We start from the raw sequence: 18,558 nt of genomic DNA, 5'->3' as shown, positions 1-18,558 counted from the left end.
GTGTGCATTCGCGATTGGATTAGATCGGAGCGACGCAACCAAAACTTAGAAGCGGTGGAAGGCGAAGAGGAAGAGATTGAAGATTTGATAGCAAGTGGAGCGGACCAAATGGAAGATTTTGAAGATATCTCCATGGCCGAATATGATATGGCAGAAATTAACCAAATGATTGAGAATTGGTGATTTTATTATTCTACTATTTCTTTGCAACTCGTGTATTATTTGTAAGTTAAAAAAAACTATAACTTGCAAATAAATGTTATCCAAGAATGAATAAAATATACGGCTCATTGAGCTTTCTTCTATTTACTTGTTGTCACGCCCCGAACCATGGCCTGGGCGTAACACGACACTCGTGCCTTGCTTGCATGTGTCCGAGCGAACCTCATGGCTTGCTTGTCAACATGGGCATCAAAACAATATAATCTATATGATGCAATTTAAATGAATCATGAAAATGTAATTTGCGGAATAAAGTTTTGAAATTATTTCGTAGCATGAAATATCATGAAAACATAACAGTCTGCAAACATGAAAGCATAACTGACTCTGTGGACTAACATCTGTCTATGAAACCTCTAAAACATGTTTGAATACTAACTACCAGGACATGGCCCTAGACTACCATAAACTGAATACTAATGCAGACTCCATGTTGAACCCCGAGAGGAGTGGGGCTCACCAATAAGATAATAACTGAAGTGATCCTACTGCGCAGGTGTATGCTCCTGAAAACCGGTATCTGCACCGTGAAGTGCAGGCCTCGGGCAAAGGGGACGTTAGTACATGGTGAATAGTACTAGTATGTAAAACCAGCTGAAATGAAGAGCATGGCACAACATAGGTATAGGACATGAACTGAAACTGAATGTAACTTGAACATGAGCATGAAACGTGAGTAAAGTGTGAAAACAGCAAATCAATGGAAATACATGTATATGAAACTACTTGTAACGTGGGGAATGCTACAACATGATTTGGTACTTGCGTCCTACCAGCAGAACACTCACACCTTGCCAGGGATATCAGATTTAGGTAATAATAAGCATGTAAGGATCCAAACTGCATAATGAAGGTGTTGCCTCCTTGCTGACAACCCTTATCCTACGGTGGCTACGTAGTTTCAGGCTATCTGAGCCTTCTCGGTTAATTAAGCAAATCCCAAAAACATGAACATGATATAGTTGGCTAAGAAGCCCATGATTTTCGTGAAATAACTTGTAATCATGATTTCACGAAATAACTTGTAACATGGTTTCATGAAATATCTTGTAATATGGTTTCATGAGATAACTTGTCATAGTCTTGCAAACATGTTCTTGATTCATGAGTAATAACAATAGTTCATAATTATATATATATATATATATATATATATATATATATATATATATATAATTAACTTGCTAGATAAAATCATAAAGTTTCATATAAACATAATGAGAACACATGAGGAAGAATTCATGATTCATGGATTAAGCTAGGGTTCCTAATAACCGTAATGGAAGATTAGGAATACAATAACGAATATAGATACAAAATTCATGTACATAAATACATAAATACGGGCTACCAATATGTTGGGTTTAATGCTCTTGGATTTGAACTTCATGGATATCAAGAAACGGAGCATGGGGAAGAACGTAGAGATTCCCACATGTGGATGGAAGTTCTACATACCTTAATTGCTCCAAAACTTGAATTAAAGACTTGAGTTTTGGATAAGATTTCCTAAATCTTGATTCTTGAACCTTGAAATGGGTTTTCTTGAAAACCCTAGATTAGGAACAATAATTTCTTGCTTAGATTATTAGAATATATGTTAGAATTGAGTTGGAATAATTAGAGTGGGCTTACCTTGGTGTTCTTGATGATGGAGGAGGGTAGGAGGTCGTTCTAGGGCTTGAAGGAATGAAAAATAATGATGTGAACTGATATGGACGAATATATACTGTTCTGGAAAATTAAATTTTTCGCCCAGTTAAATACTGGCCGTATTTTGAAATACGGTTCGTATTTTGAAATACGGTCTGCACTGCGTCTCTTCAGTAAAATGGCCATAACTCTTTGCACAGATGTCCGTTTGACCACCATAATATACCGTTGGAAAGGTATTTCAAAGCTCTACAACTTTCATCAAGTACGTTTTCCCAAATTCCAAATACGTTTTGAAATACGGGCCATATTTTAAAATACGGTCTGTATTAAACTATATGACATCCAAATGCCAGATTCCAGAATGCTCAGAAATCCTTGGTACTAGTATACGACTTGAATTACAGCCCGTATACTGAAATACGGTCACTGTTCATGGGCGTAAACCCCCATCTTACAGCTAAACAGGGAAATTCCAATTCCCACATTCTTTATCTGATTTTCTTAGTCTAGAATCATGGCCAAAGCTTACGTTAAAGGTACAAGGTGTTACACTTGTGTTCATATTTTTACTTATATATATCAATATACTTAGGTTATATAACTTTTATATATATATATATATATATATATATATATATATATACGTATATGTTGTATTGCTGTTAGTCAGTAAATATATAAACTTTACTTATAAACTTATATAACATATGTAAATATACCTACAATATACTAATAAATACTATAATATATATATATATATATATATATATATATATATATATATATATATATATATATATATATATACTATACAAAAAACAAAAAACAAAAAAGGTTTTGGACACTTTTGAACCGGACCGGTCTGGTTTCGGTTATTTAACCGGTAAACCGGAAACCGGCCGGTTTGTTAACCGGTTACCGGTCCGGTCCGGTTCAAACCGGTTAACAGGTTTACCTCCGCTCCATACACTACAAGAAAAAAGGTCTTTAGCGAAAGGAAATCCAGTCGTTAAAAGTCCAAATCCGGTCGCTATAAATCAATAACGACCGGAAAAAACCTGGTCGTCACCGGTCATTAAAAGCCTTGTCGTTAAAACTTAACGACTGGATTTAAGATCCGGTCGTTAAAGATTCTTTAGCGACAACAAAAAATCCGGTCGTTAACCTTCTTTAACGACCAGATTTTCCTTTCACTAAAACTATCATCCGGTCGCTAGAACCTTTATAGACAACAACTGATTTGGTTGTTATACGTGCTTTCAATGACCGAAATTCCTTTCATTAATTGTCCATTGCTTTCTACGATACTGGAATGTTAAATATTATTAAATATAACTATAGAAAATTAAATTTTAGAAAGGAATCATTACTTCATATGCTTTCACACATCCAAATATACCAAATAATCATATCAAATTTCACTGTTAATACAAATAACTAAAGCATTACGTACATTGTCAGAAAACGTATCAATCCAAATTATATGACGCTATTTTATCAACTCCTAGAAAGATAATTGAATTGCGGTATATGTACATAAGACATCTTTAGACCACCACTAATAGAACTTAATCAACTTCTACTTCAACTTGCTTTGCACTTTCTTCGAGGATAGGTTGTTTACACTTCATATTCATGATCTGTCTAAAGAACAAGTTCATTTCAATTTAATAACAAACCTCTTAGTAGCAAATAACAAGTACCCAAACATATGGAACAAGTGGGATTTCTCTACAAGATAATAAAGCACAATAACAGTATAAAGTTTTATGATCCAAGATGAGTTATGACGAATAAATCTTACACAAGAAGTGTAAACATCTTTCAAAGAAGGATGAATTTCTATTTAAAAATATCCTACCAGAAGCAAAAATAAAAACGATGAGCATGAAAAAGATGTGCTTCTGAATGAACCCATATTCCTCTAGGTGATCAAATGAAATTGTGCACTCTAATTAAGAGAATGGGCAAATTTATACTAAATGATGGTGCTACTCACATTGTTAGGTTAATAAAAGAAGCAAGTGGAAAAAGATTCTTTAACAATCTTATTAAATAAACAACTGGAGCAAATAGATCAAGCTCAGCCATTTTATCATAAGACCCAAACTTCCTTAAAATGCAAATATACCAAAAAAAGGATTAAATTTACTAACTCCCAAGTCATTATCTGTAGAATCATTTCTAATCATTAAGTTTTTTTTATAAGATCTTCACAATCCAAATGTGACAAGAACATATTTTACAGTATTTGTAAAGGCCGGATAGTGATTACTGCAATTTTAAGTATGGACATAATCACCATCCTTCACGAATAGATGCCGTGAAAAGAAACATTAGTATGACAATTAAAAATGAGAAAAACACATCTTCTTCATCCGTTTTAAGGAGCCTCCAGTTTTTCAAAAAGTATTTCAACTTCTAAACTGCCCAAAATTCATCTGTCACACCATATTTGCTCTCCATAAATGAAGACAAAATTGCCACAAGAAATATAGAATACTAAAATATGTCAAGAATTTATACCTTATAAGAAGCTTTTTTCTGCTCTGCACTTTCAACTAAATTTTGCCAATGGGAGTCTGTTCTTAATGTGGATACAGAACCAACAACCTAAAATCAAAATGTAGAACTAAGCAGTAAGCAAAGCTTTATAGAAGCTTGTACAAGATTATTGTAACTTTCTGTGCAGCTTCAATAATTTTGTTAACAAGAATAGCTTGAAACTTCCCATAAGGAAGGATAATCACCAAGTTCATAATTATTACACGCTTTCTTTTTCAACAAGCTTATACAACTTTGTGAAGTACTTAGCTGCACTAGTTGAATTTTTTTAATCAAAAAGCATAAACTAGTTCAGTTGAGAAATGGCACACAATAAAATCTGCAACTACATGCACATCCAGTATGTTTTAAGTACCATTGAGAGGATCTAAAAATCTAGGACAAATTTAATATAGGGAAAAGAGTAACAACTCACAACTTCAGTAATTCATTCAGTCTCTACAATCAACAGACATAAAATGTAATTTCATCTACTTCATCTAGTTTGTGTATGGATTAAAATAAATTGAACAATGGTTTGAGCTGGCATATAGGATGTGCCACCCAAGTTTAGAACATGTTAGAAGAAAGAACCAGAGACAACCACAAACTGTAGGAAACGGAGATCCAACTCCTATCTCCTTTTTATGCTTGATCTTCATTTTGCTTTTATAAGATTCAAGTTATAGTGACGTTTCAATAAAAGAGCCACTGGAGCTAATTATGATCCATGTATTACGCATTGCAAATCGATGGTATACCTCATTTTGGCTAAAATTATTTCCAGAGAAAATGAGAAATTTACTTTATGAAAATGTGATAACTATTTTACGGCTAAATTATCAAACTAGAATGGCAATTTGGGGAGAATTTGTTCAAAGAACTCTTAGGTGAATGTGATAGCTTAAAGTAATTAGGACATGAAGTACAATCTTCTTCAAGGTGAGGAACATAATGGGAAGAAAGTGTAAAATCCTTGACGTCCCAGGCAAGTAGATTTTTCCTGGTGCCTTAAGTAATCTTTTTTCGTTGGCTAGACTCTTGATTCCTAATATTGTAGATTCAACATCTAAATATTGTAGGCAGTATCCACAAAGTAACAGAAGAAAATAGTTTTAGCAGTTCATCAGTTTTTAAAGATCTAGTAAAAACTATGCAGGTTGGTTTCCCATAATGCTAGTTGATATTGAAGGAAAGAAAATTTTTGTTGCAGAATATAAGAACATATACTTATGCTTAACATATGGATACAAAAACAACCTAGATGAAGAAATTCAGGAGTGCTGACAGTATTCAGGTCATACCTTTTGGTTAGCTTTGGTTGGACGTGTTTAACTGTTGATTTACTTTTCTTCCTTCACGGTCACAATCTGATCAAGTTAACATCAACAAAATCTCATCAAAAGAAAGTGTCATCCAACATAGATGTATTGCGGCTTCTTAAATTATAAGCTGTAGAATGGATGGAGTGTTAAATTAGTAGTAACAACAAACAAAATGGCCAAAAAACTAAGATTCAACTTTATAGTGGTGATGGATGCAAAAGCAAGAGTACAATTGATTATACAAAAATGCCTAAAGTCTCAATAATCAACTTATAGTAACACCACTATAAACATTTTCCTACAATTTCATAATTCTCCATTCGTATGGGATAACCGATAATTCACGCCAAAACTCAAATGCTTACTGTAAATAAGCGAGAATGTCAGGAAATAGAAAAGCACAAAGAGATATACCTTCTATTTTTTTTCTTCTACAATTAGATTTTAGAAAAGCATGGATCTCTATGATAGGGAAGGAGATTATCCACAAAAGCTAGAAAACCATCTTATTCAAAAGCTACCAAGTCAAGAACTATAGGATTATAGAAGCTTCTTGAATACCTGCAAAGTCTTCCTTCATAAAAGATTATAAGTAAATATATCAATCTATCACCCCAGTCCATTTGCTTTGAAGAACTTTATGAAGATAGATAATACTACACATGGAGCACATAAATAAATAAATTTTCAGAAAAAAAATCAAAAGTCCATAGTAAAAGAATTATACTAGACTCTTGTTATTGTCAAATTTGGAATTCTGAAGATTTTTTTTAACTTTCTCTTGTTATTTCCTAATAGAAAATCTTAATTGACATTAACAAGATGAACCCATAATTCCCACATATAGGGAATATGTTTTCTTGCAATGTAATGATAATACGGATAACCAACTGAACAATAATATTTAATGATGCATTTTCCTCCTCCACCCATGTTAGCTTGATAAGATGAAAAGTATTTTCGCAAAAATTAGACCAAACACATAATATTTTCCCAGAATGCTTTCTATCTTTTCACAATATATGAAGGCTAATTCATAACAAAATCCAAACACCAATGATTAGATATTCACATGCGCAGTTCCTATGGATATTAATACCAAGAATTCAAACATCAATATGACCAAGAAAGGTCAAATCATAGAACCAACAAGAAAAGAAATCAAAATTACCTTTCTTCCCTACAATTCCAATCTTTTTTCCCTCTACTACAATAATTTCCTCCACATATACCTTCCCATTGCCACCCCTCTGAAAGAATAGAGGAAAAATCACCGACATAGAACTAAAGTTTGAAAAAAAAAAGGTCCGGATTATTCATAATTCACTAATATTATTGAGAAAATAATTCATTTGGAACATTGTTATCTCTTGCATTTGACTTACCCGGGATTTGTGTGGCCATTGTCAACTACAAGCCTATCTGGTGACCCAACGGATAGAGAGAGTGGGCACTGGGAGTTACCACTAAGAAAATAAATGTTGTGTTTGTATGTTAGGGTTTTACTTACTTTAGGATCGAGGGAGTTTGGGAAAAATATTGGGGGAAAAAGTGGCGCCTCTTTTTTTATTTTTTTATTTGGTTCTAACGACGGGCTGTCATAATTTTTAAGCAGCAAATATTATTGTTTCATTTTTTTTAATAAAAATTGAATTTCAACGACAGGAATAAAATCCAGTCGCTGTTAGTGTACTTTTGACGACCGATTTTTTGCCCCGTCGTTAGCCAATGGTCGCTAAAAGTCAAGTTTCTTGTAGTGATATTAGTTGTCCACATTACTAAAAATATTTCTCCCAATATACTTGTCCATTACAAAATCAAGATAGAATTATTATTTTTTTCCTATTTTATCCCTAACATTAATTATTTTTTAAAGTACGTAATTAATATTGATTAGAATGCAATTTATTGGTGAGAGATAAGAGAAATGTTGTAAAAATATACTTTTATTTATGATTTTTTAAAGGACTTATAAAGAAAAAAGTGGACAAGTAATATGGGACGGATGAAATATCAAACTAAATTACCCTTATTTTCTTCTTTTAATGAGTAATGAGTAATTAATGATTATATGTCTTCTTGGAGTAGTAACCAGCTGGAGTTAGCAAAAGTGAAAGATTGTATTAGGAGAAAACAATAGACATATTGGTTTGATCACAAGTTCATTCCACCAACCATCCTACCATTACCTTAACCCCCCCCCCCCCCCCCCTCCCCCCAATTTTTTTTTTTTTTGAAAAAAAGTTTTGACATTTGGTTTGGTTTTTTGCACCCCACCCCAACCCCACTCTAAAAAAATTGAAAAAAAGTTGAAAATTATAAAAATTGAATGTTTGCGTGATTAAAAATTAAAACTTTTAGGGGGGTGGGGGGGCTTGGGAGTGGGTGGTGAAATTTTTTTTTTTTTGGGGTAGGGGGTGTAGAAACCCGCAAAAGACAATAAAAAACTTCAAAAAAAATGTTGGGGTTGTGAGGGGAAGGGGATGTTGGTGTGGTATGGGTTCCACACTGGGGGGAGGGAGGTGATGGGGGATGTGGTCGTTTAGAAAATTAAAAAAAAAATTAAAAACTTCAAAAAAAAAATGTTGTGGGACAGGGGGAGGGGGTGGTGTATGGGTTACGGGAGTGGTTGGGGCTGGGGGTGCAAAAAAAAAAAAAAAAATAGAGGGGGGGGGTCGTAGGGGTTGGGTGGGTAGGAGTGGGATGTGCGTGGGGGTCGGGCGTATGGGGGTTGGGTTGGAGTTGGTGAGGGTTGGGGGTGGGGTGCAAAAAACAAAAAAAAAATCAAAAGAATTTTTTTTTGAAGGGGGGGGGGGGGGGTGGGGGCATAGGTGGGTGGGTGGGAGTGGGGTGTGGGGGTGGGGGTATGGGGTTGGGTTGGAGTTGGTGAGGCTTGGATGAGTATTTTCCGGAAAACGTTTTCTATCAACCAAACGAACATGAGAAAATAAGTAAGAAATTCACTTATTTTTCACCAACCAAACGAACATGAGAAAATAAGTGGAAATTCACTTTTTTCTAGGGAAATATTTTCCTTGAAAAACATTTTCCTCCATACCGAACACACCCTTAATGGATTATCCTTTTTCCTCCTATTTCCTACTTTTATTATTCGGAAAAGGGTCAAAATTACCTTTGAACTTTGAAAAATATTTCATCCATACCTTTCGTTATACTTTAGGGCCAATTATACCCTTACATTTATACTATGGGGTCAATTATACCCTTATGTCTAACTGCTGCCACGTGGCATCATCCCAGCCCTTCAAAATTATTTTCCCCTCAAATAATTTTTTACCCACTAAAATAACTCAACCCGACCCGATTTTTTTTTTCAGCAAAAATAATACGGATAATTTTTATTTTATTTTGCTGGAAAAATTATCTGTATTATTTTTGCTGGAAAAAAAAATTCGGGTCGGGTTGAGTTATTTTAGTGGGTAAAAAATTATTTGAGGGTAAAATAATTTTGAAGGGCTAGGATGATGCTACGTGGCAGCAGTTAGACATAAGGGTATAATTGACCCCATAGTATAACTGTAAGGGTATAATTGGCCCTAAAGTATAACGAAGGGTATGGATGAACTATTTTTCAAAGTTCAAGGGTAATTTTGGTCCTTTTCCGTTTATTATTTGTATTCTTAACTGTTATTTTATGGAGATCAAGGAAAACACTTATTAGTACCAAAAAACTAGCCCCTCAAGTCCATGGTGCATGGCCTAGTATAGGCCATCTCCACTACCTTAGTGTTTGCAAAAATGTCCCTTTTGCTCGGACTCTAGGGGAACTGGCTGATAAATATGGCCCTGTTTTCACTAGTAGAATTGGAATTTTCCCTTATTTGGTTGTCAGCAATTGTGAAGCAGCTAAAAGTTGCTTCACAACACATGACAGAGAGTTGTCTGGAAGGCCAGCTACTTTGGCTAGTGAACTCATTGGTTACAATTATGCAAGGTTTTCTTATTCCAATTATGGTCCTTATTATCGTCATGTACGCAAATTAGTCCTACAATTAGCACTCTTGAGCAGTAGGCACGAGAAAATGAAGCATGTACGAATTTCTGAGATCGAAACTAGCATCGAAGAATTATATTCTTGGACGAACACGGAGAGTACTATTAATATAAGTGAATGGTTTGAACAATTGACATTAAACATTGTAGGAGGAAGATGAAGAGACTCAACGTATAAGAAAGATTTTCAGAGATGCTACGTTTGTGTCTGGCCAAATTGCTCTATATGATGCAATTCCATTCAAGTTATTCAAATATTTGGATTTTCAAGGGCATGTTAAGTCCATGAAGAGGATTTTTTAAGATTTGGATGGCATTCGATCTTCAAAGTTGGCTGAATGATCATATGAGGAAAGAAAATAATGTAGATAATGGTAATCTAGATTTCTTTGATGCAGTGCTTATGGTGACAAATCGTGATGATTTCAAAGCCTATGGTTATTCTCAATCAACCGTGATCAAGGCAACAGAATTGGTAATTTCCTTGCTCCTAATTAATTCTTAGTTGCAAATAATTTGGATCGTTGTTTATACGAAGAATATAATCCTCCCGTATATACTATCCGAAATCGAGCACTCATGCCCTCCAACTTTTGGTCTAATATGACCCCTACCGCTAAGAGAAGTCTCGTTTTTGCCCTCGGCCCCTAATGGAGCTCTCCGATGTGACCAGTGGCGGATGTAGATAGAGCCGAGGGGGTTCATCCGAACCCTTCGGCGAAAAATTACACTGTATATATAAGGTGGAAATTATTTTTTATGTATATATAGTAGACGTTGAACCCCCTTAGCTTCTTCATTTATGGCTTCTTTATATTTTTGAACCCCCTTGACATAAATCCTGGCTCCGCCACTGGATGTGATGGCAATTTTAAACTATAATCAGAAGCTGAGGGGTAAATTTAGACTTATTTTTTTGAAGAACTTGGACACATATCACGCTGAAGTTTCGTTAATGTCAAGAGAAAATACTAGACTATTTGCTAATGATAAGAGTGTGAATCGACACAAAAGTCAAAATTGAACAATATTGAATATTGCTAGTATACACATTTGAACCTTTTCCCTTATTTTTATCTAATAACAGAATCCTTGAAATATGCAGAGTATGATCGAGGATGGCTCCGACACAATTGTCGTTCACTTGACATGGATAATGTCCTTGTTATTGAACAACCCACACGTAATGAAAAAAGCCCAAGAAGAAATAGATATGAAAGTTGGTAAAGAAAGGTGGGTAGAAGAATCTGATGTTGAAAATTTAGTCTATCTTCAAGCTATTGTTAATGTATGGAAGATCGAGGTACCCTTGTTAGTACCTCATGATGCAGTGGAAGATTTTAAAGTGTCTGGTTATCACATTCCAAAAGGTACACGCTTATATGTAAATGTATGGAAAATACATCGCGATTCCAAAATTTATTCTGAGCTTGAAAATTTTATACCAAAGAGATTTTTGACGAAGGAAATAAAGATAAACGGTCGCGGACAACATTTTGAGTTAATTCCATTTGGATCAGGGAGACGATCTTGCCCAGAAATGACTTTTGCGTCACTAGTTTCACATCTTATTCTTGCTCGATTGCTCCAAGGTTTTGATTTTAGTACGCCATCGAACATGCCAGTAGATATGACAGAAGGCTTAGGTATTACTATGCCAAAAGGCTAATCAAGTTGAAGTAGTGGTTACCCCCCGTTTGTCTTGTAAGTTTTATAAATTCTAAGATGTAATTAAGAAATAAAAATGCTTATGTGTGCCTTCTAAGGTTGTGTATTATCTCCTCCTCTTGCTAATTACAAAATTATGTTTGGAGTGATCATTTGAAATTACTCTTCATATACAATGTAATTGGATTCTCAATTTATATAGTAGCATACACTAGCTTCTTATTTGAATTTCTAAGTCAGTGCCAAAAATGTTTATTTAAGAAAAATATTTTTTAACGTACTATCGTGGACAATCTGAACAAATAGATTGTTTTGCTTTATATTTTGGGTTATCTAGAAGTTCGATTCACCTTTTTTTAAAGAATAACGTATCTCTCTATTAGTTTGTCATACTATTAACTCACATGCATTTGGATCCGTTTTTGTTCTAAAATATATTCTGATTTTCTCAAAAGTTAATTTCATTGCTGATCAATCAACTTCCACTTTGATTTGTGAACCAAAGACACAAAATAATTTATTGTAATAAACAAACTAAAAAAAGAAGAAGCCCAACTTTAATTAAGTATCTAAGAAAAAATATTGCCTAAATATAGCAAAAAGTCACTCGGAGGAAAAAAAAATTAATTCTCTCTTAATTTTACTAAAGTACAAACAAGACATAACTAGTGTAATCTCATTAGTGGGGTATGTGGCTTTAATTTTTACTAAAATTAATAAGTAAAAGGGAAATGTGTTATATAACTCAAGCACCAAAATTGCAATTTTCCCAAATTCAATATATTAATTGATTTTATAGATCCGTCGGTTATTTTCATTTTTCTTAAAGTGATACTCCCTCTAGTTCAATTTGTTCGACTTACCTTTCTTTTTAATTTGCTTAAAAAAGGTTGTCTATTTTCTTTTTAGAAACTTTTTAATTTCAACTTTCCACATGATTAAGACCACAAGATTAAAATGCATTTTGGTACATTCTATATCTTTAATTTAAGATTACAAAATTCAAAAGTTATCTTTACTTTCTTAGTAGGCGTTTGGATATGCGATTTCATCTCATGATTTCATCCAAAAGGCATGATTTGAGATTCTAAATCATGTTTTCAAATTTTTTAAATGTAAAAGTTGACCCAATAAAATTATACTCCCTCCGAATCAAAAAGAGTGTTCACTTAGCCATTTGCACACCTTTGAAAAAAATATTAACTCCTAGACAAACAGAAGTAATTTGACTAAACTGCCCCTAATTAAATAAATATCGGGATTTGATCACATAACACGTAATAGGAGCAAATTTGGAAAGTAAGATTAATTCTTTCTTGATTTGATAAGTGGACACTCTTTTTGACTCAAGAAAAAACGCTAAGTGGACACTCTTTTTTATCCGGAGGGAGTATTTTGTAAAAATAGATCCATAATTTGGTACAGACATTTACCAATCATGTTTACCAACCATCTATATCAAATATTAAAAGATCTACAAGTTGGTAGTATATTTATAACAAATATACTCTTACCAATCATGTGGGAGGATTATATTAGGAGCAATTACACTATAACTCACGTTCAATTTCCATTTTATTGAACTAAAATTTGATCAATTGATGTTGTATTTTTTAGAAAGGTCTTCTAGTAGCATATTAATTTTGTTATGAACTATGACTTGCTCATTTGGTAAGAATGTATAAAAATTGAGAAAGTTTTTATGATTTTCACAATTTGTGAGGTTTTTATGTCTACAAAAAAAAAAATTAGAAATTCAAATAACATATCCAAATAAAATTTCAACTTCAGATTGTCATGATTCATCTATTTTAAATTGATAACTTTCTGTTTTGTCCTTTTTCCCGATTTTCGCAAGACGTGCCTATTAACCATGATTTGCCACTAATAAACTTGAGTTGAGGACAAAGCACGTTCTTCAAAAATGTGCTTATGCTGATGCCTCTTTTATCTTTTTTTAATTCCTAAAAATTTATTCATGTTTTGACAATTGTGTTCTAATATTATTTTTATTTCTTTTAGAATTAAAATATCATTTAACTATTTTTATTTTTCTCAAAAAATACTAAACATTACAAAATCCCCCTTCTCTCCTAGTTGACATGCCATGTCACAATAAAATTTTATTTTCTTAATAATAAACTTATGAAATAATTTTTAAGACCTCCCGCCAAATTTGCCTTTATAACACTTAGTTCTCTTTACACTAGCCTCCCTTATTTTGATTCTTTTGTAACCAAACTAATTTTAAATACTAAAAAATATTTATGTTGCTAATATACCCTTTTGTAACCTTATTTATAATGTTTAAACTTTTGACAATAATAGTTTCTCATTGATCATAACATTTTTCCTAATTCATAACTATCTAATTTTATAGGTAAAAGTGCTAGTTTATTTGTTGTCCTTGAAAATTTTAATCTAGAACGCTAAAACATGAAATTCAACAACTATGATATGAAAATTGATTCAAAAAGCTTGGGCTTCATTAGTTATTTTTAAAGTCTCACGTTGTATATACAGTTTTCAACCATTTTCGTAGATAAATTATGCTCCTTCTACCAAAAAAAAAAATAGTTTAAAACTCATTGCAATAATACAACTATAAGAATTTAAAAAATGGATTATTCATCTCATCTCACCCTCTAAATACTAAAAGCGAGATGTGCTGCTTTTAGCCTAAATATTTTTATTAATAACATGATTATAAGAACAAAGAGAAATATTACCATAACACTAGAATTTAGGATTTCTCATAGTGATGTTACATTAACACTATAATTTAGGATTTCTTATTTAGATATAAGATAGTTTTAAATTTTTAGCCTAACTATTAATATAATAATCCTAACAATTTTAGGGTGAGAGAACTGTTATGAAACATTGTTCACATGACTAAATTATAAAAGGGTAAATTTGGAGTAAAGATTTTGAATTATTTAAACAAGTTTGTTACGAAAATTGAAATAAGGGAGGTTAGTGCAAATATCTAAACCACATGGGAACTAAGTGTTATCAAGACAAACTTGGAGGGAGGTCTTTGAAATTATTCCATAATAAGTGTCATCTTAACCAAAAACATGCATATTAAGAAACGAGTAATGCAATGTGAAGTTTACCAAATTTATCTTTATAGATAAAAATATATTACCTTTTCATCTTGATTAGAGCATGCACAAGTAGTAAACCTTTTGACATTGAAAATCCAACAATACCAAGTTACTATGTGGCTTTTCCATCACCATTTAGATGTTACTTTAACTTGTCATTTTTTGTCTAAGAGTAGAATTGAAAAAATAAGTCAATTTATGCCTTAATTTTCTAAGATGACTCTTATTATGGGACACATTTTTTTATAAGTTAATTCAAAAGCAAAGTAAGGTTTTTCATTTTACTTGTACTATTACTAATTGGTCAGTCTACCGTATAGTTAAAACTTTAGCAATGAAACTAATGTTAAAGCTAGCTTAATAATGAGAAATGGAGGGAAAAGACAATGGAAGGAAAATGAAGTTTAAAGCAAAGGTCCTTTGGAAAAGAGCTTTGTACTACATTGGTGGTAGAAAGGGAGAATTATGTGCTTATGTTAGAAAACACTTCTTCTAGCTCTTAAAGAGTTGAGAAGAAGGACTCTCCTCGAGCCGTCGTCGTGGCTCCGCTCGGCTTCGGATTTGATTGATAATATTTTTAGATCAAATTTATTTAAATTTAATTATCCGTTTCTGATATTATTTTCCGCGTAAAATAATAATTTAAATTAATTTTTGAAATTTCACTGAATAGAAAAATTCTCAACGGTCCCAACGATCATTTCTTATTTCAGAAAAGGCAAGGCCTTTTCGAATAGATACCATACCTGTTCTGAACAGGTATTTTCGTGGCTATATAAATAGAGGCAATGCCTCATTTTTCTGTTTTGAAAATTTTCCGAACTTTGCAAACTTTCTTACAAATAAAATATCGAGTTCTTCCGTGATTTGTTGCCTGATTTGAGTTCGCCGAAGTCATAGACGTTTGAGGTACCGCTACTCCTGCGACAGGTATATCTGTTTTATCCTGGGGGAAATTAATCCATAACCTCAGGTACAGTGAGGGGATTATATTCCTTAAGGACACACAGTGAATTTTGTGGTCTCGGATATTTTCTAGTTTCTTTATTTTTATGAGTTTTCCAGTTTCTGGTTTTCTTTTTCTAAGTTTCTGGTTTTTCTGAACGCAGTATATTAACAAACTTAAGGAATTTATCATTATTTCTGTGTTCATCTTTTTCTGTTCGTCTATTACAGAAGGTTAAAAGAAAAAAGAAAAAAAGTATTTTTTTCAAGAAATAAAAGTGCTTTCCAGAAATAAAAAAGAATTTGTATTTTGTTTGGAGACTAAAATCTTCGGATTTTCTGCTCCCGTTGAGATTAAAGCTTTCATAACTTTCTACTCATTTGGTTACTCGATTTGAAGATATAAAAACTTCATCAAGTATACAATATACAATTTTCTGCATTCGGTTTGAAGTGTTTTAATCCGTTTGTGTAAACTTTATTCGGTTTGAAGAAATAAAATCTTCGCCGTTGTGTTTTAAATCTGTTTCTGTCAAATCTGATTTGGTTCGAAGATTTAAATACTTCACCGTTTATTAAATTTTTTGTTGTTTCGTTTGCTACAGAAATGGAGAGAAAACTCTAAATCTGAATGCTACTGCTACTACCACACCAACCCTCGCGGTTAGCTCTACGAGCAATGTTGCTTCCTCCTGTGGAGCTGCACCGGCTCCGGCAGAGAAGTCCGAAAAATTCACCGGGATTGATTTCAAACGATGGCCACAAAAGATGTTCTCTTATTTAACTACTTTAAGCCTTCAAAAGTTTATTAAGGAGGACGTTCCGGTTCTGCCGGAAGCAACACCTGATAATGAACGTTTTGTTGTAACTGAGACTTGGAAGCACTCAGATTTTTTGTGCAAGAATTATATTCTTAGCGGACTGGAAGATGATCTTTACAACGTCTATAGTAATGCGGGAACATCAAAAGAACTATGGGATGCGTCGGAAAAGAAACATAAAACTTAGGATGCCGGAATGAAGAAGTTTATAGCCGCCAAATTCCTGGACTACAAAATGGTGAATGGTAAGTTTGTTATTACTCAAGTTCAAGAGTTGCAGATTATCATCCACGATCTCCTCGCTGAAGGTTGGTGATTAGTGGCGCGTTTCAAGTTGCGGTAGTACTAGAGAAGTTGCCTCCTTTATGGAAGGACTTCAAAAATTACTTGAAACACAAACGAAAGGAGATGACGCTGGAGATCTCATCGTCCGTTTGAGAATCGAGGAAGATAACAAGGCAGCAGAAAAGAAGGCTAACGGGAGATCAGCAATAGGGGGAGCACATATTGTTGAAACTGCTCCAACGAATTTGAAAAAGAGAAAAAAGGCGTCGGGCCAAGGAGCTATCCCAACAAGAAGAAATTTAAGGGAAATTACCACAATTGTGGGAAAATAGGGTTGCAGATTGCCGTGCTCCGAAGAAGGAAAAGAATAAGGGTCAAGCTAATATGATTGAAACAAATGAGGAAGTTGATGAATTGTGCGCTATGCTGTCTGAATGCAACCTCGTGGGAAATCCTAAAGAGTGGTGGATCAATTCTGGTGCCACTTGCCACATTTGTGTTGTTAGAGAAGCATTCGCTTCATATGCTTCGGCCGTACCCAACGAGACCATTTTATGGAAATTTTACAACGGCCAAGATTTAAGGTTATGAAAATATATTTCCACTACTAAAAAACAGGCAAAAATCGACGGCCAAAACCGACGGACTGTGTCGATTTTTCAGTGAAAACCAACAGAAAATCGACGCAACACGGTCTGTCGGTTTACGTTACGTCGCTTTTCGAAACCACGGACTGCATCGGCTAAAACCGACTGAAAACCAACGGACTTCGTTGGTTTTGAAAAAATAAAAAATAAAAAATCAGACGTATTTCGTCGGTTTTTTTTTTTGAAAATAAAATAATGAAATGTAGCAATTTAGAATCGAACCCGGGCATGTTTCTTGGCATTAAAGGGCTCTACCACTAGACCACTGATATTCTTTGTTCTCATACTTACATTGATTTAATGTGTACTATTTTTTCGCTCTAAAAACTGACGGAGTCCATCGATTTTTTAATAAAAAATAAAAACCGACGGACTCCGTCGGTTTATTTTAGAAAATAATATAAAAAATAATTATATTTTTTCGTGCATTTTTGCATAAAAAATAACTGACGCAGTCTGTTGGTTTTCTTAAAAAAAAAATATTGAAAAAACCGACGGATTCCGTCGGTTTTTTTTCCATTCGTTTTTGCCAGTTTTTTAGTAGTGTTCTAAAAATGACTTTTGGCAAGGTGGTGTCTCTCAACAACGTCTGTCATGTTCCTGAAATTAGAAAAAGTTTAGTCTCTACCGGACTTCTAGTGAAGAACGGTTTTAGGAGTGTTTATGTTTCAGAAAAAGTTGTAATAAGTAAGAACTAGATGTATATAGGAAAATGTTACCTTACAAAGGGCCTTATCAAACTAAATGTAATAGTCATTGATAATAATAAAAATTTTGCTTCGTCTTACTTGCTTGAGTCAAATGATTTATGGCATTACTGTTTAGGACATGTCAATTATAAAACCTTGTGAAAAATGATTAATTTGGATGTATTGCAAAAATTTGAATGAGATAATTTAAAATGTCAAATCTATGTGGAAGCTAAGTCTGCTAAACATCCTTACAAGTCAATTGAAAGGAATTCAAATCCTTTAGACTTAATTCACACAGATATATGTGACATGAAGTCAACTCCATCTCGCAGTGGAAAGAAGTATTTCATTACTTTCATTGACGACATCACTCATTATTGCTATGCTTATTTACTTAATAAGTAAATATGAAGCAATTGAAGCATTCAGGCAATACAAAAGTGAAGTTGGGACTCAACTTAACAAAAAGATCAAAATGATAAGGAGTGATAGGGTCAAATAATATGAATCTCCTTTTGCAGAAATTTGTTTGGAATATGACATTATTCATCAAATAACTGCCCTATACTCTCCACAATCCAATAGGATTGCAGAAAGAAAAAATAGAACACTAAAAGAGATGATGAATG

The 18,558-nt window shown here is 33.4% G+C and overlaps 1 long non-coding RNA gene and 1 pseudogene across 2 annotated transcripts; one reads left to right on the top strand and one right to left on the bottom strand.

The window, feature by feature from the left end:
• Window positions 1-3,272: 3,272 nt before the first annotated feature.
• Window positions 3,273-7,270, bottom strand: LOC132600058 (uncharacterized). Of its 2 annotated transcripts, none has more exons than XR_009567108.1 (5): window positions 7,133-7,270; window positions 6,919-6,997; window positions 5,727-5,792; window positions 4,405-4,491; window positions 3,273-3,522 (listed from the first exon to the last, which is right to left on the bottom strand). It is a non-coding gene; the product is annotated as an uncharacterized LOC132600058 (long non-coding RNA). The 2 variants fall into 2 exon arrangements; XR_009567107.1 differs by having other exon boundaries at window positions 3,273-3,518.
• Window positions 7,271-8,243: 973 nt separating this feature from the next.
• LOC132644479 (nicotine N-demethylase CYP82E3-like) lies at window positions 8,244-11,485 on the top strand (annotated as a pseudogene).
• Window positions 11,486-18,558: the final 7,073 nt, after the last annotated feature.

This window comes from Lycium barbarum, chromosome 6, assembly GCF_019175385.1.
Source record: "Lycium barbarum isolate Lr01 chromosome 6, ASM1917538v2, whole genome shotgun sequence".
Lineage (NCBI taxonomy): Eukaryota > Viridiplantae > Streptophyta > Magnoliopsida > Solanales > Solanaceae > Lycium > Lycium barbarum.
The sequence above is the reverse complement of the archived record's forward strand: the minus strand, read 5'-3'. Positions and strand labels throughout refer to the sequence as shown.